Below are 23,294 nucleotides of genomic sequence, written 5' to 3' on the forward strand. Positions count from 1 at the left end.
AGAGATGGGGGAAAGGGAAAATGGGCAGAGGACGAAGAAGCAGATGGACAGAGATAGCAGTGAAAGAAGATTGAAACAGAGAGGGGGAGGAGGAGAGTGGCAAAAATGGGTGGTGGAAGACAGAAAGACTGGGTGGAGGAGATGGACAGAGAGGGGTGAAGGAGGAGAAAGCACTGCATATTCAGGCCATGAGTGGCCTACCGGGACCAGCCGACCGCCGTGTCGCCCTCAGTGGAGGATGCGGATAGGAGGGGTGTGGGGTCACCACACCGCTCTCCTGGTCGTTATGATGGTATTCTTGACCGAAGCCGCTACTATTCCGTCGAGCAGCTCCTCAATTGGCATCCCGAGGCTGAGTGCACTCCGAAAAATGGCAACAGCGCATGGCGGCCTGGATGGTCACCCATCCAAGTGTCGACCACGCCCAACAGCGCTTAACTGGGATTATCTCGCGGGAACCGGTGTATCCACTGCGCCAAGGCCGTTGCTCGTGGGCTGATACAAGACTCAAAAATTCACTAACGTGGGGTACTCAACTAGTTAATGAATCAGTGCAAATAAGCTTTCCTTGTGACACAAAGAGCGACCATTTATGAGCGTATATTCCTATGTAAAATACGTACGTAGTTCCATCTGTAGTGTTTCAGGATGTGCGTATTAAAAATTGTGTGGAATCGTGCAGAGAACCGCGTTAACCCGGCCTGGATCACGTGTGGCTGCTAGGGACTTGCTCGCAGCGAGACATCGCGGCTGTCAGCTGTGCAATGTCGGCACGCCGAGGCAGCGGCGAGCGCCGGAGGCCGGTAGGTGGGAGCCGGAGGCTGCGGGCGGCGCGTATTGATCTGTAGCGGCGCATCGCAGCTGCAGCCGCTGCAGCTGCCGCCGCCGGCCAGCGAAAAAGTGACAGCCAAGCTGCCGCCTGCAACAAGTGCCCGTCCGCCTGTCCACTGCTGCGGCGCACCTTGCTACAGGGGCGATGCTCAGCGCGCCGCGAAGGTTAGTTCTGTCCGCAGTCTGGTTGCTGTTGTCAGGAACCTGTCGCTCCAGCTACTGTAGAGAGTAACACGAGATGTAGCAAACATATAGCGTGATACAGATTCTGTTACTTCCACGAATCATAAAAAAATGTACGTTATCGAAAGGCGAAGTAAAGTCACCAGTAGTAAACCACCGGTACAAATTACTTTAATCATCACCGTCACCAGTCATATTTTTGGGGCAAAATTACTGGGCGGGGAGTGTAATGTGGGCAGGACTAACTAGGCTGTTGAGTAAGGGGCAATTTCGTGTCTTGAATATACTGTTACAACGCCACGAAGACGGCGTGCAATAAGCGTCAGATTGGCATGAAGTCCACTATTAGCTTTGACGTGCAGTTGATCTGTGCAGTCGCTCAAAGTACTTAGGAACAACGTCACTCACCACTGTCTATACATATTGCTAAATAAGAATCCTCTCCCCCGTTCTTTTTGTCTGTTTTTGATGCCTAATATCAGGAAATACTGTGGGGATTTAGATACGACTTACACTAATAGATAGATGATTAGGAGGAAAGTTTGTTCATGTAATATATCATATTCCTTGCCTATTAACTGAACTATGAATTTAAGATGATCTGTAGTCCACCGGCTTCATAAAACATCGTTCTTGTGCGAGGCAACTCTCTTAATTCTCATTAAGGGTGGATAGAAGTAAAACGGACCGATGTGGAGCGATAGAGGCAGCATACGACATTTTAATTTTCAACGGTCTATACTTTTACAAATAAAGTCATCAAACTTTGTCAGCATGACCAGGAAACTTTCAGGATTCACACTTACGGCAATGGAAGTTCAAAAAAATAACAAAATAAAATTTTTTACATGTGAAATTCTATAATTTTTTCGCTGACTATTGGCTGATTTCTTGTTATAGGTACACTTTACTTCATAAGTAAGAGAAATTCTTCGATGAATTTTACACAACATACAAATCACACTTACAGGTGTATGAAACTCTAGAATTTTCCAAATCCATCAAAAAATACGGTAAAAATTGAGATAATTAACTACAAAATTTGAGGTTTTTCTAAAAATGGTGTTTAAAATGTAGCGGCTCATTCATATTTTCACAATTTCAATAAATTATAGAATTCCATACACCTGTAAATATGGTTTGTATGCTGTGCAAAGTTAATCGAAGAATTTCTCTTATCTATTAAGAAAAGCGTACCTATAGCGACATCTGCAGCCAATAGTAAGTGAAAAAATGATGAAATTTCACATGTAAAAAAATTTATTTTGCTATCTTTTTGTACTTCCGCTGAAATGAGTGTGAATCCTGAACCCTTCGTGGTCATGCTGACAAAGTTTTATGAATTCATTTGTAAAAGTATAGGCAGTAGAAAATAAAATGTGGTGCCTCTCCTGCTCCAAGTCGGCCCGTTCGACGCCCTACCCAACTTAAGGGATGAGTGCTATCGACAGGGTGTTACATATTCATTCCATTTTTCTAGATTTCCAGAAATCTTTCGATATCGTTACTCACAAGCGACTTCCAATTAAACTGAGTGCCTATGGAGTATCACCTCAGTTGTGCCACTAGATTCTTGATTTTCTGACAGAAATGTCACATTTCGTGGTAACTGACGGAAAGTCAGTGATATGTAGCGTTCCCCAAGGAAGAGTCGTAGGCTCTCTGCTGTTCTTACTCTATATGAATGAACTAGGAGACAATCTCAGCAGCCATTTTAGATAGTTTACAGACGTTGCTGTCATTTACCGTCTACTAAAGTCAGTAGAAGATAAACACCGACACGTAGACAAGGGACTAGTATGGCATTACTGTCTCAGCAGGTGTGTGCCGTAAATGTATAAACATGATGGCGACATTATTACGAAACGCGTCGAAACAGGAGTAATGAGCTGTTATCCTTTTTTTGGCTGCCGCAGTGTAAACACAGGCAGACATTCATCGGAGAGTGAAGAATGTGTACGTGGCTGCGCCGTTGTTGAGTGGTTTGCCAATGTGTGCTGCTGCTTCATGATAACGCACGTACCCAGATCGAAAATGTCGTAACGCAGAAGTTATATCTACTCAAGTGGAAGAGAACCCGCCCTCTAGTCTCGATGTCTCCCCAGCTGATTATCATGCATCCGGTTTCTTAAAAAAGGTCTTGAAGGGTCGTCTATCTGAGGAGGATGTGAGCGGGCAATCGTGGATTTCTTCAAGGAGAACGACACGATCTTCATTCAAACCTTGTGCGTGTCGGTGGGATGATTTCCTCGATTGTAGACTAACGCTTTCGAACGAAAACTCTTTGACTCGCTATTGTACGAGGGTTATTCGGAAAAGTGTGCTGGACAGTGTCACTAGTATGCCCGTCGATAGCGGTACGTCGTTCTTTTTAGTTCTTAGCACACAAGGAGCACATAAATATACAGAGAACAATTGTGTCTTCCGCCAAGTGCGAGGGCCTGGTGAGAAATTTCGCCTGAAGCTATGCAGCCAACATTACATAACTGTTGTGCGTTTTCTTCTTCAAGACATTCTGCAGGAGCAATGACAATGGGCCTCAATCGTTTTCAGTTGGAAATGTTTGATTACCCATAATACAGCCCGTAGTTGCCTCTCTCTGAGTTTCATCTCTGCTCGTTGGCGGAAAGCACTGGCGGCTGCCTTCTATAAAGAGGGCATTGGAAAGCTGGTATAACACTACGACCAACGTCTAAGTCGGATCGGTTACTTCGGAGATAAGTAGCTGGAAGTTGTGGCTAAAGGTCACGCGTCTTGCAGAGTGTAGCAGGACTAAAATACGATACAGGGTGAGTCGCAAGCTTCTGTGCAGCAAGACGCGGTATTTGCTGACTTCCACAGATCCTGTTTGTTTTGCATCGATTATTCTCGAGAAACATTCGCTGAAGCGTCTGGGACAGTAGTTCCTCTGTAGAAGTTCTTCGGGGCGTGAGCCACCTACGCCAGTGAGGGGTGAATGCACGCAAACGTTAGGCAAGTTATTCGAGTTCGAAGAAGAGCCAGGTCGATGTCTTCTTCCTCTTTTGTTCGTGGCTGTTGTAGAGGAAAAGCGTACTTTGTTACGGTGTGAAAAGACGCGCTATAGAAATTGGTGGCATCTATACATAATGAGAAAGAGAAAGAGATAGATAGAGAGAGAGAGAGAGATTGAGAGAGAGAGAGAGAGAGAGAGAGAGAGAGAGAGAGAGCAACATATGAAAGAAGCAGTCGATCTGTGTATGTCAAGTGCTTGAATGAAATATGAAGCTCCTCTAGTACGACTATCCTGGATCAGAAAGTAACATTGTTTCCAGAATGAGATTTTCACTCTGCCCGCGAAAGGTAAATTTCCCGAGCTCGGCTCTCGGTCCGACACACAGTTTTAATCTGCCAGGAAGTTTCTGTAACATTGTTTCATTACTGAGTGCCGAGCCATGATGGCTTATTGAGATTTATGTGAGCCAGACATTGAAAACTGCAACAGAGTGGGTTCTGCAATTGCAATTCAGTTGGGAAATCTCCAGTCTATTTACGAATTGCATTTAATTCGCGATCGGGTTTTCCAAGCCAGTATTTCATTTACCAAATCTGCTTCGTATTTTCCATTTTTTTGAACGTATGGCCTTTGTATGACTGTGCTGAGGGCAACACGTATTTTGAATAACCTTAGTTAGTTGGTCTGAATAAAACTTTCGTATGCTTTAGTTCGAACGTTGACCGTAATGTCAATGCAAATCTCATACATTTATTTCCAATTCGCAGCTTTCATAAATTTAATTAAATGTAGTTTTTTTTTAAGACAGCAGCATTGCACAGTCCTGAGGCTTAGCAGAAATGGCTTATGAGGAAGTAATAAAAGTAAATACACTCTTGCCTGATATAATCAGGTTATTCAATCAAAACCAATTCTGCCCGTAGATGGTGTTCATAAACGATTCACAACTTGCGCTAGTAAATTAGCCTAAGCAACACTGTTAAATGGTCACTTGTTTTGAAATTTCGTAGTTATCTGCCATCGCGAAACATAATTTTGAAATTTCTCTCAAAGGTGCGCGCAATATTTCTCTGTAACGGTGCAAAAGCGTGCCACCCTGCCATGTTACTCTAAGGCTTGGAGATGTTTCAAACAGCGAGGTGTCGACATACGCGAAGAAAATGCGAGAGTGCAATGTTCTTACGAGGTATAAAGTTGCTCAGTGACGTCACATTGGCACCAGATTCCACCACAACTCTGCCCAATGCCACGGTGGACGTGTCACACTATGGGAAGGGCGTCACAGCCCTCTTAGCACATTTTAATCCTGTTTTTCCGCCTCTGTGATAGAGGTCAGATTCCGCGACGGCCACCATTGAAATCTCGCGTTTCTCTGACGGGTGACCGGGGAAAGAATTTCAGACACTCCACCGCTCAATATTGCCAAGAAAAGACCACAGGAGGTGGCATAGATAGAGTCAGCGAAACAACTGCTTCCTTTGGGACGTTGATTCCCACACGTTTCGCAGTCAAAAACAAAGCCATACAGTGCGATGGGCCAGAGGATGATGTTCTTGGCAATGTTCCTGACGGTTCAACTTTCCAGTAACTACATCGTGGGCTGTAACACCGTAGAATGTGATCTGACTTCTTTGGTGTATAGTGCGACTGCGGTTTTGTTCTCGAACAGCTAGGGTCGTCCAAAACCGTTCGACTACATTTGAACATAACGCGAAGATGGATGAGAGTTAATGCGTTTGCAGCCTTGATGTTTCATACCTCCATGTGCTGCGATATCTACGGGGGTTCGGTGTAGAGGTTTGAGGGCGGGGGGAGGGGACTGTATCGCGAAACGTGCGTGAATAAAACGGAAAATTGCCCCTCTTAGATCGGCAGTACAGTGACACCTTTCGTACAAATGGCTCTGAGCACCATGGGACTCAACATCTGATGTCGTCAGTCCCCTAGAACTTAGAGCTACTTAAACCTAACTAACCTAAGGACATCACACACATCCATACCCGAGGCAGTATTCGAACCTTCGACCGTAGCGGTCGCGCGGTTCCGGAATGATGCGCCTAGAACCGCTCGGCCACACCGTCCGGCCCCTTGCTACAACACACGCATTGTTAAGCACTTAAAGCTGTGTCTTCACAGAGATTTTGATCCCTATTCACCAGAGCCATGCTCTGCCGTTGGTCTATCACCTTTTTGTAATATGCAGGCCAGTGGAATCCAAAAGGTGTCAAAGGGGTTGCCTGCCCTTTGGCGCGAGAGCAGCAGCAATGCGCTACACAGCTGAATGAGTGTCAAAATCTCTAAACAGGCACATTTTTAAAGAGCTCGAAAGAGTACGTGGATGGCACCGAGAGTGTTACCAAACAGGATGAAGGGATGGTAGAGGGACCCTTTGCCATTTTATTCACGTCAATGTTGCACCCACTTCCCCCCTCTCCTCGTGATCACGTGGCAGGAAGCCGCGAAACTGGAGAACCGGAAAAAACAGCTTTTGCAGCGTTGGATCACTCTAGTATTGCGCCATTAGTATTCAGACCAATAATTACGGTCGCGGTGCACTGTGAAGGGGTCGGATCACATTCACTGCTGTTGCAGCACTACAACGTCGTTGCAGAGATTTGAATCGTCCAAGAGGTGTCAGCACTGTCAAACGTAATCAGGAACGTCGTCCTGTCGCTCATTGCACTATAGACTATCGTTTCGGGAATTAACGTACCAAGGAAACGTGTGGTTTCATTAACGTCCTTTACTTTATTTTTATTTATTTATTTATTTAACTTGATCAGATTAGGGACTTCAGGCCCTGTGTTACAACTGACCAGGGTTTCAAACATACCATACCATTTTTACATCTTGCTTAGCTAAAGAATAACACTACTTTGAGAAATAGCAATAAAGTTAATGCTGGCAGTACCTCTACCACTGCTACTTCCAATAGCAGTAATGGTAAAAATAACCTCCTGAGGTCTTTACGCATTGAATCTGAGCGGCGAAGTGCGTGAAATACTTTCCTCGGCCGTCCACAAGAAAAACGCGTTATATCAACCCTTGGCGACGCGGTTCTGACCTCCATCACAGAGGTGTCAGAAAAATGGGCTATATGGGGACAAGAGTGGATGTGACTGCCTTCCCATCGTGTGACACGCCTACTGTGGCGTTCGGCAGAATTGTAGTGAAATTTGGTGCCAGTGTGACACCAACAACCCACCTTGCACCACACGCGAACTTTCTTCGCATGCGTCGACACCTTGCTGTTTGAAAGCTTCGTCAGGCCAGAGGGTGACGCCGCAGACACACTTTCGCACCATTACAGCGGAAGTTTGTATCCATCTTTGAGCCAAGTTTCAGACTTCTGCGCCACAATGGGAGACAAATTACTGGGTTTCCAAAAAAGACCCTTTAATGTATTTTCAGATCACATATGGCCTCGATATTTTAGGGAGGGCATCTGATCGGCATTCTGCATACATATTTCGCACTATTACAACATTACCACACTGAAGATAATAATTTGAAACACGAGTGGACAAGTCAGGCTTTATACCTTCCTAATACAACAAAAAAAAGTTTTTAGGAACATTCAAAATGGTTTCAGTAAAGAGAAAGGTATACATCAAGTGAAACATATGTATTTCAGGTATTGCATTAATGTCCGGTCACGCTCTTTAAGTATGGGTGTCTGAAAACAATAACTGAAGACATGTTTCAGTTTCTTTATTGCACCCTATTCATATATGAAGGAAGGACAATCATTATTTCGGACTTTACGACCATTAACTGGTGCAGTTTAGAATACAGGTAACATTCATTCACTATACAGACACCATCCACTTTAGAAGCATAAATTACTCTGCTGCAATAGGTTGTCGTCCCGTTTCTCATCTTATTAGGGAAAAAAAACCTTGCTTGGTCCGTCTGTGATTCCATTCTCTTGACTGCATGTGCAATCTTCTTTCCTTTTTTGTTAGTTGAATCACATCTTCCATTGCAGTCTGTTACCTACCTTTTTTTCCTGTCCCTCCACCAATTCGCCGGCCGCTGGTGGCCGAGCGGATCTAGGCGCTTCAGTCTGGAATTGCGCGACCGCTACGGTCGCAGGTTCGAATCCTGCCTCGGGCATGGATGTGTGTGATGTCCTTAGGTTAGTTAGGTTTAAGTAGTTCTAAGTTCTAGGGGATTGATCACCATAGATGTTAAGTTCCATAGTGCTCAGAGCCATTGGAACCATCTGAGCCTCCACCAATTCGCAACACGCCTCTCTTCTTAATTTGCTGGCAACACATTTATTCCCAGTTTCCTGTTCGTTTGGTCTCCATTCTGTTGCCACATTTCTCAAAAACTTGCTACACCCCATTCACCTTATTCACTTTTAATTCCAGGAACATATCATTCGATCATGCAGATCTACAACACATTTTCCATAAATAAAATGTAGCACAAGCAATTTCATTTACCAGTTTCATGTTATCTCTGCAGACGAACTTCGTGTAGGAAGGAATGAGCGCAGAAATTGTTGACCGTGCTCTGTGGCCTCAAGCAGATGTCCGAGTTCTCTCGGCCCAGTCGTCTTTCTTTCACCTGGGCCGAAATACCTATGTCTAAGGAACTGTCACGTGACATTAGAATTTCTACAGCCCTGCTCATGGTGCACTAGACTGTCAGAGCCCAAGCAATTTTATCAGAGATGACACAGTGCTAAAACTCGTACTTCACAGCAGTCTCTGTCCGAACCTGACAGCTTCAGAACCGTAGTCTGTAAGGACCACCACCAGTTTTGCAAGCTGGCAAATTTCCAGTCAGTGACCTCATTCGGCAGCCAGTGAGTCTTCGTGACATCCGTAATTCATTTAGTAGGGAGAACAGTAGTTTTGTTCAGCAAGATGACAACAGTAACTGCTGAAAAGGGGTCAGACCACATTTAGTCCCTGTTATGTCACCAGGCGCCGAAGCGCTTCAGTCATATAGTGGAAATATGTGGAACAGTTATCACCTGCGATATTAATATTCTGCAACACCTTATCGCTTAGGTTTTATTTTTAAAAGGCAGATTCATGCAGATCTGTTACACGCAAGCAGTCTGGTTGTTGTAGTTGATGGACGCAACTGCGTGTTCTAGCACTAGGTAAATTTCATTATTCTGAAGAAGCACCTTTTGCCCTTCAAATTAACAAGATTATCGTACGTATTTTTATTTATTAATCACACATACGACATCATGATCTAAATGAAATTATATAGGTCTGAAGTTTTAGTACCAGCAAAAATCGCAGATCCTGACCGAAAGTTTCCTGATAACAAGAAAGCGATGACAACAAGAAGTAAAACTTTAAATAATATCAACCGAACTCCGATTCCCTTCGTGAAGAATAGTATTTTACAGTCTAAAAAAAACGAGAATTTTGAGACTACTCCTAAGGTATTCAGTCAAAATTGTTACACTGGAGGTACTTACAGTTGCGCGACATGAACGTCGATATTGGACATTGGGATATTCGCTATCTGTTTCTCTTAACCCTGATAGTATGGATATTATACGTGAAATTATTATATTTTCTTGTTTCTGTCTCATTAAATGCTCAGTCCCTCACGTTTTCGTTGCACACTTGTAGCTACTGTTAGAGCACTTCGTCGATCACATTTTACATAGGAGCAGATGTCCGTTTCCATGTTGAAAGCTTAATAAATCTGATCGTATATTTATCTTTTACGTTAATTCCGAAGTATCGAGTTAATTGCCTATTAAAAGCTATTCAGTATGACACCTCCCATATTTCCAGTATCTCTACAGTACATTCCGATACAATACACAAAAAAAATTCTGCTGTACAGTGACTCACTCCTATCTCGTACGCAAACTATTCAAATGGATATGCATCAGACATAAACTCTCTAAATGAGTCGTTAGTAGGAACTATTAAATTCGATAGAAGAGACCTGTTAAGGTATTCGCTTAAAAGAAACGAAATACAATTTTTAAGGAGAATACAGCCGGCCACGGTGGCCGTGCGGTTCTGGCGCTGCAGTCCGGAACCGCGGGACTGCTACGGTCGCAGGTTCGAACCTGCCTCGGGCATGGATGTGTGTGATGTCCTTAGGTTAGTTAGGTTTAAGTAGTTCTAAGTTCTAGGGGACTTATGACCTAAGATGTTGAGTCCCATAGTGCTCAGAGCCATTTGAACCATTTTTTGGAGAATACAGCCTAGGTGGAAATGGACATGGGTTGTTCGAAACGGAAAAAAAGTGAGCTAGACTATGTGCTGTCAGATGAGAAAGATATCGAGCAGGATTTACCGATGTTTAGGCAGTTTAGGAATTGTAGTGACCAAGAGTTAGTAAGGTGCAAAATAAAATGGAGACTAAGTTGGAAAGAATTAAATTAATTAAAGAGGAATTCAGTTTTATTGATTTAAAAAAGAAAAACTTGCATAAGAGGGAGAATTCCTAAACTATGTTGATTTGCTTTGTTTTTGAAAGTAAATGAAATATGTAATTGAGAAACTTCAAAATGTGATTCCTTCATTTCTTGCTCATAAACATATCTAAGATTTTTATTGTAATCTTTATCGTGCAGCAATGAATACGAATTTCTCTTTTAACACATGAGGTGATTATTTGCAGCAAAAGTCATTATTTCCACTCTGTTGCCTTGTAAAAAAAGATTTTCCAAAGCGTTTCGTAGACATACTGAATAAAAAATGACCTTCATATTAGTAGTTTCCACTATTCCGTCAATGGGTCATGGTCAATGTTATCGTAAAAGCTTTTGTTCTTCAAGATACATATACTGTTTATCACAAACTTTGTCCATTGAAACTGCAGTTGCTCATCCTAAAGATGGAAGATATGGGTTTAATGTACGATTGGCAACAAGATAATAATATAAGGACGTGCCGGAAAGTGATGCCTCCGAATTTTTATGTAGAAACTCTTGAAACTTTTTAAACAAAACGAACCTTATTAACATTCTAAATCTTTATTCTTTATGTTTCTATATTTGCACCCCTCTCCGAACTGTAGCGTGTAACTTGGTGGTGTGCAACGTAACTATGCAGGTACGTGAGAAACAGTGTGCTGTAATCGAGTTTCTGACTTGAAGAGTTCGCCCACAAATGGACCATCCTCCTTTCCAGGTTGACAATGCCAGACAACACACGAGCGCTGAGACATCTTTAACAATCTGACTAGTTGGATTCACTGTCATCGACGATCCTCCATACAGTTCCGTGTTGGCCCCATTCGAGTCTCACGGGTTTCCAAAACTTTGATAGTGACGAAGTCGTGCTTGCTGAGGTGAGGTTGTGGCTCCGTCAACAAAGTCAGATATTCTACAGCAACGAAATCAGCAAACTGGTCTCTCGTTAGGAGAAAAGTTTTCATCGCCAGAATGACTACGTTGAAAAACAAATATGTACACATGAGCAACAAAGATCTAGAATGTTAATGACATTTGTTTTGTTTAAAAAGCTTTAAAGTTTTTCACATAACAAACTCAGAGGAATTACGTTTACAGCAAAAATAACGCACTCGAATTTGGCTTGTATTAGGAAGACAAAACGGCCCTTTTCATTTCAAAGAAACCCTGACCTATGTAGGATATCCACGGGAATGCTAAATCGTGGCTTGAACACGGACTCTCCCGAAAGGGAATCTAGTGCATTAACTAATGCGCCACCTCGCCTGGTGTACAGCCAGTGACTCACTTTTCATGAACACTGTCGGTCAATTGTTTCAAATCGTCTTCCTTCAGATTACTTTAAGTTTAATGAAACTCGAGTGACCTTTTCCTAAACATGAGTAATTAAATAAAGGTGGGTCGGTGCAAACCAGAGATTAACTTCACTATGCGTCCATGAGTCATTGCTGGACGTACTTGTCAAGAATGTTGCAGCAAGTGTTTAATGCCACATTTCTTACAGAATATTCCCACTCCACCTGAGCACTGAAGAGCGATACGGTAAGACAGGAAAAGGAACTGCCAGCGGCGGTGCGACTAAAGCCCCTTGAATCCGCCACAAACCTGTGCAATCTATCTGGAGGTCCACTGGAAGCGTCTGGTGCCTCGGAGGGTGCGCACTGCTGTACGTTCTCCTTGCAGTCTTCTGTCTGGAGACTGGTTTGATTCAACTCTTCACGACGGTCTACCGCGTGCAATTCTCTTCATCTCTTTTAGCCACTTCGACCAGAAGCTCTTTTCTCCCCGACTCGATTAGTTATCTGTTCATCAGTTATCCGATCTACACATTTAATCTTCAGCAGTCTTACGCGGCAGCACATTCCAAAGCTTCTAATCTCTTTTAGCCCCAACTGTTTACTGTTTACGTTACATTTTTCTATAAAGCTGTACTCCAGACAAAATCTTTCAGAAAATAACTATTTCCTCCTTTTCATGTCGTTACACTCCAGTAAGTACAGTCTTGTTTTCTGTACAAATTTTAGATAATCTTCCGCCTAGAACGTACCTGATACCTTGAGAATTTGAAAGACTGTATTCCAGTCAACAGTTTCACAAGTTTTCTCTAAGTCTACAAATGCTATAAAGATAGGTCGTAGAATCAGAACTGCCTCTCGTGTTCCCACGTATCTCCGAAATATAATCTTATACTTCCCGATTCCAGTTTCCAATAGTTGAACTCTGCTTTAAATAATTCCTGTTACAATGTTTCAACCAGATATTAAGCTGTTGGTTCTCTAACTGTCATAACTGGCAGCAGCTGCGACCTTTCAAATTTAATTTATTACCTTAGTCTCGAAGTTTGTGGCTACTTAGGCTGTCTTATAAACTTTGCATAGCAGATGGAAATCTTTTGTCAACTTGTGTTCTCCCAAAAACCTCAGTATTTGTGAGGCAGTTTCATCTACCCCAAATGCCTTCTTTCGACTTAGGATTTTCAGTTCTCTGTCAGATTCCTCTCACAGCATCATTACTCCTCATTAGTTGCTCCGTTTTAAGTTGTTGTCTGAGCTCTTCATATGCGTCGAGGGGAAAAAAAGAAAAATACGCAGTTCAATTCCATCTTAAAATATGCTCCAGTGAGCACGGATTCACCCTGAATAACATAGGCCTTCATCAAGCACCGAACTCTGACCCAACAAAAACTAAAGAATGACCGCCCCAAATTCCACCATTAGGTTCCTATTTCACATCCAGTACTGAACTGACACGTGTGAGGGGCCAATCAAGTCTATTTTCAATGGCGAGCCTATAAACTGTAATTTTGTGATGACTTCTGATCGAAAAATTGCACTTAAATTATTCAAGGGGAAGAAATGCCATTTTACACACGCCAAAACCCTACTGATAAACTGAAAGTCGTAATTAAGTATCTTCCGGACGAGATTAAAGGAGGGGATGTGGAATAAGAACTACGAGGTCTTCAAAGCCAAGGTCTGCCAATTTAAATCTACAAAATAAAAAAAACTAAGAATCAGATACGCCTGCAGCCGATGATCTGTCTATCCACGCCCGAAGAGCAACTCTATACATTACCTGAATCACATTCTTGTCACCGAGGTAACGTTACAGTCTTACAAAGAGGGTTCGCCTCGTTATAAGTGATGCCAAAGATATTATGACACGGCCAACTATCGTACCCTACCAACAGCATGTGTGTTACGTACTGGCCACCACCTAGCAAAAGACCGCAAACAAGCAACAGGACAAAAACCCACTATAGCAAACTGTGGCGAAGAACATTCTACTTCCTAAAGTGGCACTTCCAGGTTCAAAATTTGCAGACAGCCATTTAATAACAGAAGAAGTAACAACAATATAAACGTAAACAGCCTAAAAGGTTTTCCAAAACAAAAGTCACCATAAGTCGGAAAACAACAGCTCAGAAATCGCCAAACACAGGAAAGACGAAAATCAACAGATATTCCGGAAATTCTGCATGCCACCTCTAGTGCAGGCTATTTTGTAATTAGGGCAACCACAGCTTAGATTATAAATTGTTGCTTTAAAGATGTTTCTAAAAATTCTGCAAAACAATCAAAAAATCCTATAAAACCTTTGAAAATGAATGAAAGTTCTTCAAGGCCGCATTAGGTGTATACAAGTTCCTTTATTGGGCAACACAGCAGGTTTCACACAATCATAGGTACATCTACAGGTGATAATCAGTACTGAACACAAAAAGTGTTTTTTATTATAAAATGCTGTTCGTACGTAGTGTATAATAGCGAGAAAAAGGAACAGGTTTTTAATCACTGCTTTTCACTTACTAAGGCTAGACAAAATGTACGATGTCCCAACGTTCAAGCGGTGACTCGGATAATTGCCAATCCTCATGGAAGGTTAGGCAATTATTCGATTCACACCCTTTGAAAGGTCAATAATCGAATAGCTAAACTAGGAATTTATACACTGTAAGGTGAACGTCCGAAAGCGTCGAAACTGGTGCGCCAATAAAATACCTAGGAAACGAGAGCAAATCACTGCAGATTAGAACATATAGGGCAGAAACAGTGATAACGCACACTCATGCGCCAATAAAGTACCTTGGGAAACGAGAGCAAATTAAATCGTATAGGGCAGATACAATGACAATGGACACTGTGTAGTGAAAGACGTTACTCACCAAAGCTGTGTTACTCGTATAGTAGACTGAGAAATTTGATAAGATAAACTTTTTGGGACCTTTCAATAAGAAAGTGCCAAAACGGTAGCGTGGGAGCTATGAAAGTTTAATGAACTAATCCGGTGACAGGTTCTTACACCACGTAATGAGAGACCATCCTGCATGGTATACATTACAGTGGGCTGTTGTGACAGTTGCACGGTAGCTCACTGACAGGTACTAATACAAATTGAACGCGGGCTTAGAAGGCGTGGCGTGAAGAAAAACTAGGCATACGCAAACCGCAACAGGGCATGGGGAACAGAATGTTGTTTACTCAGTAAACGACTGAAAATTAAGAGTTGTATTACAGAACTTACATCTACATCTACATCTACATCTACATGACTACTCTGCAATTCACATTTAACTGCTTGGCAGAGGGTTCATCGAACCACAATCATACTATCTCTCTACTATTCCATTCCCTAACAACGCGCGGGAAAAACGAACACCTAAACCTTTCTGTTCGAGCTCTGATTTCTCTTATTTTATTTTGATGATCATTCCTACCTATGTAGGTTGGGCTCAACAAAATATTTTCGCATCCGGAAGAGAAACTTGGTGACTGAAATTTCGTAAAGAGATCTCGCCGCGACGAAAAACGTCTATGCTGTAATGACTTCCATCCTAATTCACGTATCATATCTGCCACACTCTCTCCCCTATTACGTGATAATACAAAACGAGATGTCCTTTTTTGCACCCTTTCGATGTCCTCCGTCAATCCCACCTGGTAAGGATCCCACACCGCGCAGCAATATTCTAACAGAGGACGAACGAGTGTAGTGTAAGCAGTCTCTTTAGTGGACTTGTTGCATCTTCTAAGTGTCCTGCCAATGAAACGCAACCTTTGGCTCGCCTTCCCCACAATATTATCTATGTGGTCTTTCCAACTGAAGTTGTTCGTAATTTTAACACCCAGGTACTTAGTTGAATTGACAGCCTTGAGAATTGTACTATTTAACGAGTAATCGAATTCCAACGGATTTCTTTTGGAACTCATGTGGATCATCTCACACTTTTCGTTATTTAGCGTCAACTGCCACCTGACACACCATACAGCAATCTTTTCTAAATCGCTTTGCAACTGATACTGGTCTTCAGATGACCTTACTAGACGGTAAATTACAGCATCATCTGCGAACAGTCTAAGAGAACTGCTCAGATTGTCACCCAGGTCATTTATATAGATCAGGAACAGTAGAGGTCCCAGGACGCTTCCCTGGGGAACACCTGATATCACTTACCGTTAAATATGAGTATAAATTTTGCTGCAATACAAAGGGTGAATGAAAAGCACTGTGGTGATTGAATAAATGTATAGCATGAATAAAATATATTTTTCAAAAAATGTGAAAGTCGACATAAAAGTTTTCTGGGTGTGGTACCGCTTCATAATGTATAAAACTACTGCTGGAGAGAAGCCAACGATTCGGCCACGGTTGCAACTGCCTTCTTCTGGGTCTACTGGTGCGTTCAGGCTATGCAGTGTCTCTTATATTTTATTGCTACAGTGTAAATAATATTCAGCGAAGCCTCTTTGTTGGCCAAGTACCCGGTTTCGACGAAACGCAAAATCAGAGAGGCCATCGAAATACTTAAACACCCTAATAACATGAATAGGGAGGATGGACTCAGGCGTGCCCCATATTGGCTGCCAGCAATCAGAGCCCAACAGACCGCACTGTCCACACGAGGCATGAGCACTACCGGCGAGTAGCTGCCGCAGCGCGGCCGACGTCCAGCTGTTGGTAAACAACAGCCAACTTACCAAATGGTTCAAATGGCTCTGAGTGCTATGGGACTTAACTGCTGTGGTCTTCAGTCCCCTAGAACTTAGAACTACTTAAACCTCACTAACCTAAGGCCATCACAAACATCTCGGCTACCCCGGCCGGCGCCATCTTCTCATTCGACGGTGACCACCAATCATGGCACATAACACAAGAGCCAATAGACAACAGGGGTCACGTTCTCCCTCCACCGCTGTAACCTATTAAAATAAAGTTCCCTCTCCTTCTTCCTTAAGTGACCAGTGAAACGTACTATCTTTTAAGTTATGACGTAATGGCATGCGCAGTGAACAGTAACAACATAAATATAAGAGACACTGCATAGCCTGAACGCAGCAGAAGACCCAGAAGAAGGCCACTGCAATCGTCGGCGAAACGTTGGTTTCTCTCCTGTTTTATACATTATGACGTGGTACCACACCCAGAAAGCTTTTATGTCGACTGACTCTGGCCGCGAAAGCCTACGCAGTTTAATGTGAAAGTCTTTGCAAAGAAATTATTTGATTCTTCTATAATAAACAGGCTTCAACACAGCAATGCACATCCGGTACGCAAGATGTGAAGGTGGTCAATCGCGGGAGTTCAGGCAATGAAAACTAGCCAAAATGCTGGAGCGTTCAAGCTTAGTTTGGTTGGTCAATATGTGTGTGGGTCCATGCTTCAAAGATCTCACGATGTGCTCTTCTTCCAAACGTCCTAGAATGGACAATAAATTAAAAATTTTGCTTAAGGAAAACTAAGGAATCACCTCAAACGATTAGAAAGATGTATAGATTAAGAGATCTTTGAAGTAGTCAAAAATGGCTCTGAGCACTATGGGACTTAGCTTCTGAGGTCATCAGTCCCCTGGAAGTTAGAACTACTTAAACCTAACTAACCTAAGGACATCACACACATCCACGTCCGAGGCAGGATTCCAACCTGCGACCGTGGTGGTAGCGCGGTTCCAGACTGCAGCGCCTAGAACCGCTCGGCTTTTGAAGTAGTCGCCCACCCACACACTGACCAACCAAACTAACTGAAACACCGTAGCATTCTGGCTATGTTTGATTGCCTGAGCTCTCCCAATCGACCGCCTTCATATATTGCAAGAATTTATCACTGGACATCCACGTCAGACTTTCATAGCTCCTTCACTGTTGTCTAAACACCGTTTTATTAATAATCTTCAAAACAGGTTTTGTTTATCTGCTATTCCTCGTTACCAAGTGTTCGCTTCCAACCCCATTTTCTCCCTATTTGTGCTTGACTTCAGTCAGTCAAAAAAATTTCGTTTAATATTAATATGTAGGTCACTACACGAACTATGCTATGTCACCTGGCGGAGACCTTTTATGTACTAACTGGAGGCCTGTTTTGATAGGACTACGTTTAATAGGGAGTAAACTTTTTAGGCTTTGTGTCTGTTATAACATATCTTCCATCAGTGATGTCTTTCACTATGCGGTATACATTACCACTGTTTCTGCGCTATATGTTTTTAATTTGCAGACGTTCTCCTTCGTTGTCTAGGTCTTTTACTAGAGAATGAGATTTGATGTTTTCGACGTTCACCTAACGTTTATTCAAGGAGTAATCAACCTTTTAAGAGGACAGACAGTGAATCTGTTTACAGCTTGAACGTTGGGATACCGAACATTTTCTCTGCGCTTATGAAGTGAAAATCAGTGAGTAAAAACGCGTCGGTCTCTCTTGTTGTTATACACCACACAGAGGTGACGAGAGACATGGAACAGCGATATGCACATATACAGATGGCGGTAGTATCTCGTACACAAAGTGTAATAGGGCAGTGCATTGGCGGAGCTATCATTGGCACTCAGCTGATTTAAGTGAAAAGTTTTCCATTATAACTATGGTTTCAAAACGGGAATTGACAGAGTTTGAATGCAGAATGGTAGTTGGAGCGAGACGCACTGAACATACCAGTTCGGAAATAGTTCGGGAATTTAGTATTCCGAGATCCCCAGTGTCAGGAGTGTGCCGAGAATACTGAATTTCAGGCATCATCTCCAACATCGGACAACGCAGTGATCCACGGCCTTCACTTAACACCCAGGGGAGCAGTGTTTGTGTCGAGTTGTCAGTGTTAACAGTGAAATAACCGCAGAAGCCAATGCACGACGTACGGCAAACGTATCCCCCAGGGCAGTGCAGCAAAATTTGCCGTTAAGGGGCTATTTCAGAAGACTCGACGCCCTTGTTAACAGCACAACATCGCCTCTACAGGGCTCGTGGCCACATCGGTTGGGCCCTAGACAAGTGGCTTGGTTAGGTGAGCCCCTATTACGGTTCATAAGGGCTGGTGGCATGGTTCGAGTGCTGCTCAGACGCTACCAAGCCATGAACACAAGTTGCCAACAAGGCACCGAGAAAGCCGCTGATAGCTCCATAACGGTTTGGGCTGTGCTTACATGGAATGGACTGCTTCCTCTCCTGTGTTCGGCTATTGCTGCCATTCATGGACTTCATTTTCCCAAACAGCGATGGAATTTTTATGGATGATAATGCGCCGTATCAATGGGCCACATTATTTGCCATTGGTTTGAAGAAAATTCTGAACAGTTCGAGCGAATGATTTGGCCACCCAGATCGCCCGACATAATCGAGAGGTGAACTCGAGCTCAAAATCCTGGAATGGCAACGCTTTCGCAGTTATGGACACCCATAGAGTCAGTATTTGTCTAGAAGACTTCCAACGATTTCAAATGGCTCAGATGCCTGTAAGCACTATGCGACTCAACATCTGAGGCCATCAGTCCCCTAGAACTTAGAACCACTTAAACCTAACCAACCTAAGGACATCACACACTTCCACCTCCGAGACAGCATTCGAAACGGCGACCGTAGCAGCCGCGTGGTTCCGGACTGAAAGGCCTAGAACCGCTCAACCACAGCTCCAACGATTTCGTAAGTCCACGACATGTTGAGTTGCTGCACTACGACAAGCAAAAGGGGATCCGATACGGTTTTAGGAGGAATACCACGACTTTTGTCACCTCGGTGTATGTATTAACAGTATTTTATAAAAACATTTTCTTGTATTTAGTAGAGATTATCACCTGAAGGTGCACCTAAAATTGTACGAAACCGGTTGTGTTGCTAACGAAGCAACCTGTATACAGCTAAAGAGGCCTTAAACAATTATCATTCATTTTCAGGGAGTTTTAAAGGATCCATGAAGATAATTCTGGAAATTTTTTGGCAATTTTTTTTTCACAGTAACAACATCTATAGTGTAACCTAATTCTATCAAACTTACGACAATGATATATTTTCGCAGTTCTCGCAGAACCAATGAGATGTTTTAACTCCGCATCTGATGATTTCGCAAAAATAATGGTCCTCGTAGAAGTATAATGAAGGTTTTTGCACCTTATTGGCTCAAGGACCAAACAACAACAAAAATGTGGAACTAAACAAGTTCACAACCCGACATAGAGTTGTTATCCTACCTATAACAGAGACTCGCCTCACACCGTCGCAAGACTTTGGACTACATAGTATCATAGGGCACAGGCTGCACAGAGTCAACAGAAGAGGTGCTTGCACGCCAATAATTACAGAAAATTCGAATGCTCTTTCCTTAAACGCCTTAGAGGCGACTGCAGCTATAGCTAATACCACGCACGGAAATGTGTCAATAATAGCGGTATATCTAAGTCCTGATAAACCTCTCGATGAAAACGATACATTTTCTACCTTTGATGCATAGAATAAAATAACATGTGGAGATCATAACACTTAATACTTAGCTTGGAATTTTCGTGATAATAATGCAAGAGCAGAGCAACTAAAGAATTTAGAGGACAATCTCCAAGTCATCACACTCGCTCATGTTGACCCTACACACGTACTGGCAGCTTCTAATTACCAACCTGATTTACATGATATCACAATGATTAAAAACTTGAGAATCGCCCCATACTTAAGAATCATCAGCAACCTCACATCTTCTGTTATCGAAAATCTGACGATCGCAACTGAACCACCAACCAAGAAAGTAATAATTTGGAACCAATCTTCTGATTATTTAAATAACAACACTAGATCAACGACAGAACCCTCAGTCATAGATGAAATCGATGACACGATCAAGAATTAACAAAGAAAACAAAAAAAGGCACAATGAGTACAACTTTCAACACGCCGTTCAAAGAGGAATTCTGTCCTTTACTGGATGACCTGAGGGCTTTAAAGACAGAACCCTCAGTCATAGATGAAATCGATGACACGATCAAGAATTAACAAAGAAAACAAAAAAAGGCACAATGAGTACAACTTTCAACACGCCGTTCAAAGAGGAATTCTGTCCTTTACTGGATGACCTGAGGGCTTTAAAGAACAAGGTCAAGAATCGCTGGCTCTGTTTTAGAAGTACACAGGACAAGTGACAAATTAAGAGACTTACTAAACGGCTTCAGCAGCTTGCCATTGACTAGCGCACGTACGCATGGGAGGAGAAAATCTAGAATTTCCTGTTGCAGACCAGAAATCCGTGATCCAAAACCTTCTAAAACAGTTTTTCAAGGCCCTGCTGGACATATTAGTGACTCGTTGTATAAATCACAACTGTTCGCCTCGATCTTTCAGACTCTTAACACCTTAAAAGTGCAGGATTGCGACATTATAGAAGACGAAATGGTTCGTTTCACATAAGAAACTTTGGAGAGAAAGCAGACAGTCAAAATCAATCAGTCAGAACTTACAAAACGGCTGAAATCAGAAAAGTGTTCAGACATGTAGGGACTGAGTCTGCACCAGGACCAGATGGCATATCAAAAGAATAGTTACACTATTAATCGAGAAAGCCTATGGTATTGCTGTCTGCTGTAATAATACTTTCCAGGATCTTGGAAAACGTCCCATATAGCACCGATCCCTAAACTAGAGAAAACCCAAGACAAGCAGTTAATCACAGACCACATCCAATGCCTGACTTGCAATACCAAGAATATCCTGATTCATCGCTTACATCACTAAATGGAATTGCACCGCTGCGATCTTCTTAGACATCTGAAAGGCGTATTATAAGGTCAGTAAGGCGAAATTAGTCACAAAGATGAATCTACTCGCAATCGTACCAGACTATATAATTCAGATCATTGACAACTTTTTGCAACACAGATGTTTCATTGTAAAACTAGACGACCATAGATCAAGCATGAAATACCTCGAACAGGGTATCCCTCAAGTTTCAGTCTTGTCATTAACACTTTATTGTACGTAAATTACCTTCCAACGTCTGTCCCATAAGTTGAACGGACAGCGCGTTGCATTGCCACGCACGGGGGCCCGGGTTCGGTTCCTTGTTGGGAGGGAGATTTTCTCCCCTCACGGACTGGGTCTTGTGCTGTCCTCATCATCATTTCATCCCCATTGTCGACGCGCAGATGGCCCAATGAGGCGTCACACTCAATAGACCTACACTTGGCAACCGAACTTCCCTACTGGGAACTCACGGCCACTGACGCCATACGCTAGTTTCCATTACCTTCCAACGTCACTTCAGATTGTGAAAGCCCAACCCGCAGATGACATTGCTTTATTAACGAGCAGCAGGAGCAGTAGCAACAGACCTCCTCAAAATACAATCGACCATACGACCATAGGAGAACAATGGGCGAATGAAAACAAGGTTCAGATAAATGCCGACAAGACGAAAGCACTGATGTTTACCCGGAAACGTCCAAACCTAAGAGACCATCTGTTAGTTAATACACTCCTGGAAATTGAAATAAGAACACCGTGAATTCATTGTCCCAGGAAGGGGAAATTTTATTGACACATTCCTGGGGTCAGATACATCACATGATCACACTGACAGAACCACAAGCACATAGACACAAGCAACAGAGCATGCACAATGTCGGCACTAGTACAGTGTATATCCACCTTTCGCAGCAATGCAGGCTGCTATTCTCCCATGGAGACGATCGTAGAGATGCTGGATGTAGTCCTGTGGAACGGCTTGTCATGCCATTTCCACCTGGCGCCTCAGTTGGATCAGCGTTCGTGTTGGACGTGCAGACCGCGTGAGACGACGCTTCATCCAGTCCCAAACATGCTCAATGGGGGACAGATCCGGAGATCTTGCTGGCCAGGGTAGTTGACTTAAACCTTCTAGAGCACGTTGGATGGCAAGGGGTACATGAGGATGTGCGTTGTCCTGTTGGAACAGCAAGTTCCTTTGCTGGTCTAGGAATGGTAGAACGATGGGTTCGATGACGGTTTGGATGTACCGTGCACTATTCAGTGTCCCCTCGACGATCACCAGAGGTGTACGGTCAGTGTAGGAGTTCGCTCCCCACACCATGATGCCGGGTGTTGGCCCTGTGTGCCTGGGTCGTATGCAGTCCTGATTGTGGCGCTCACCTGCACGGCGCCAAACACGCATACGACCGTCATTGGCACCAAAGCAGAAGCGACTCTCATCGCTGAAGACGACACATCTCCATTCGTCCCTCCATTCACGCCTGTCGCGACACCACTGGAGGCGGGCTGCACGATGATGGGGCGCAAGCGGAAGACGGACTAACGGTGTGCGGGGCCGTAGCCCAGCATCATGGAGACGGTTGCGAATGGTCCTCGCCGATACCCCAGGAGCAACAGTGTCCCTAATTTGCTGGGAAGTGGCGGTGCAGTCCCCTACGGCACTGCGTAGGATCCTACGGTCTTGGCGTGCATCTGTGCGTCGCTGTGGTCCGGTCCCAGGTCGACGGGCACGTGCACCTTCCGCCGACCACTGGCGACAACAGCGATGTACTGTTGAGACCTCACGCCCCACATGTTGAGCAATTGGACGGTACGTCCACCCGGCCTCCCGCATGCCCACTATACGCCCTCGCTCAAAGTCCGTCAACTGCACATACGGTTCACGTCCACGCTGTCGCGGCA

This window comes from Schistocerca gregaria, chromosome 4, assembly GCF_023897955.1.
Source record: "Schistocerca gregaria isolate iqSchGreg1 chromosome 4, iqSchGreg1.2, whole genome shotgun sequence".
Classification (NCBI taxonomy): Eukaryota; Metazoa; Arthropoda; class Insecta; order Orthoptera; family Acrididae; genus Schistocerca; species Schistocerca gregaria.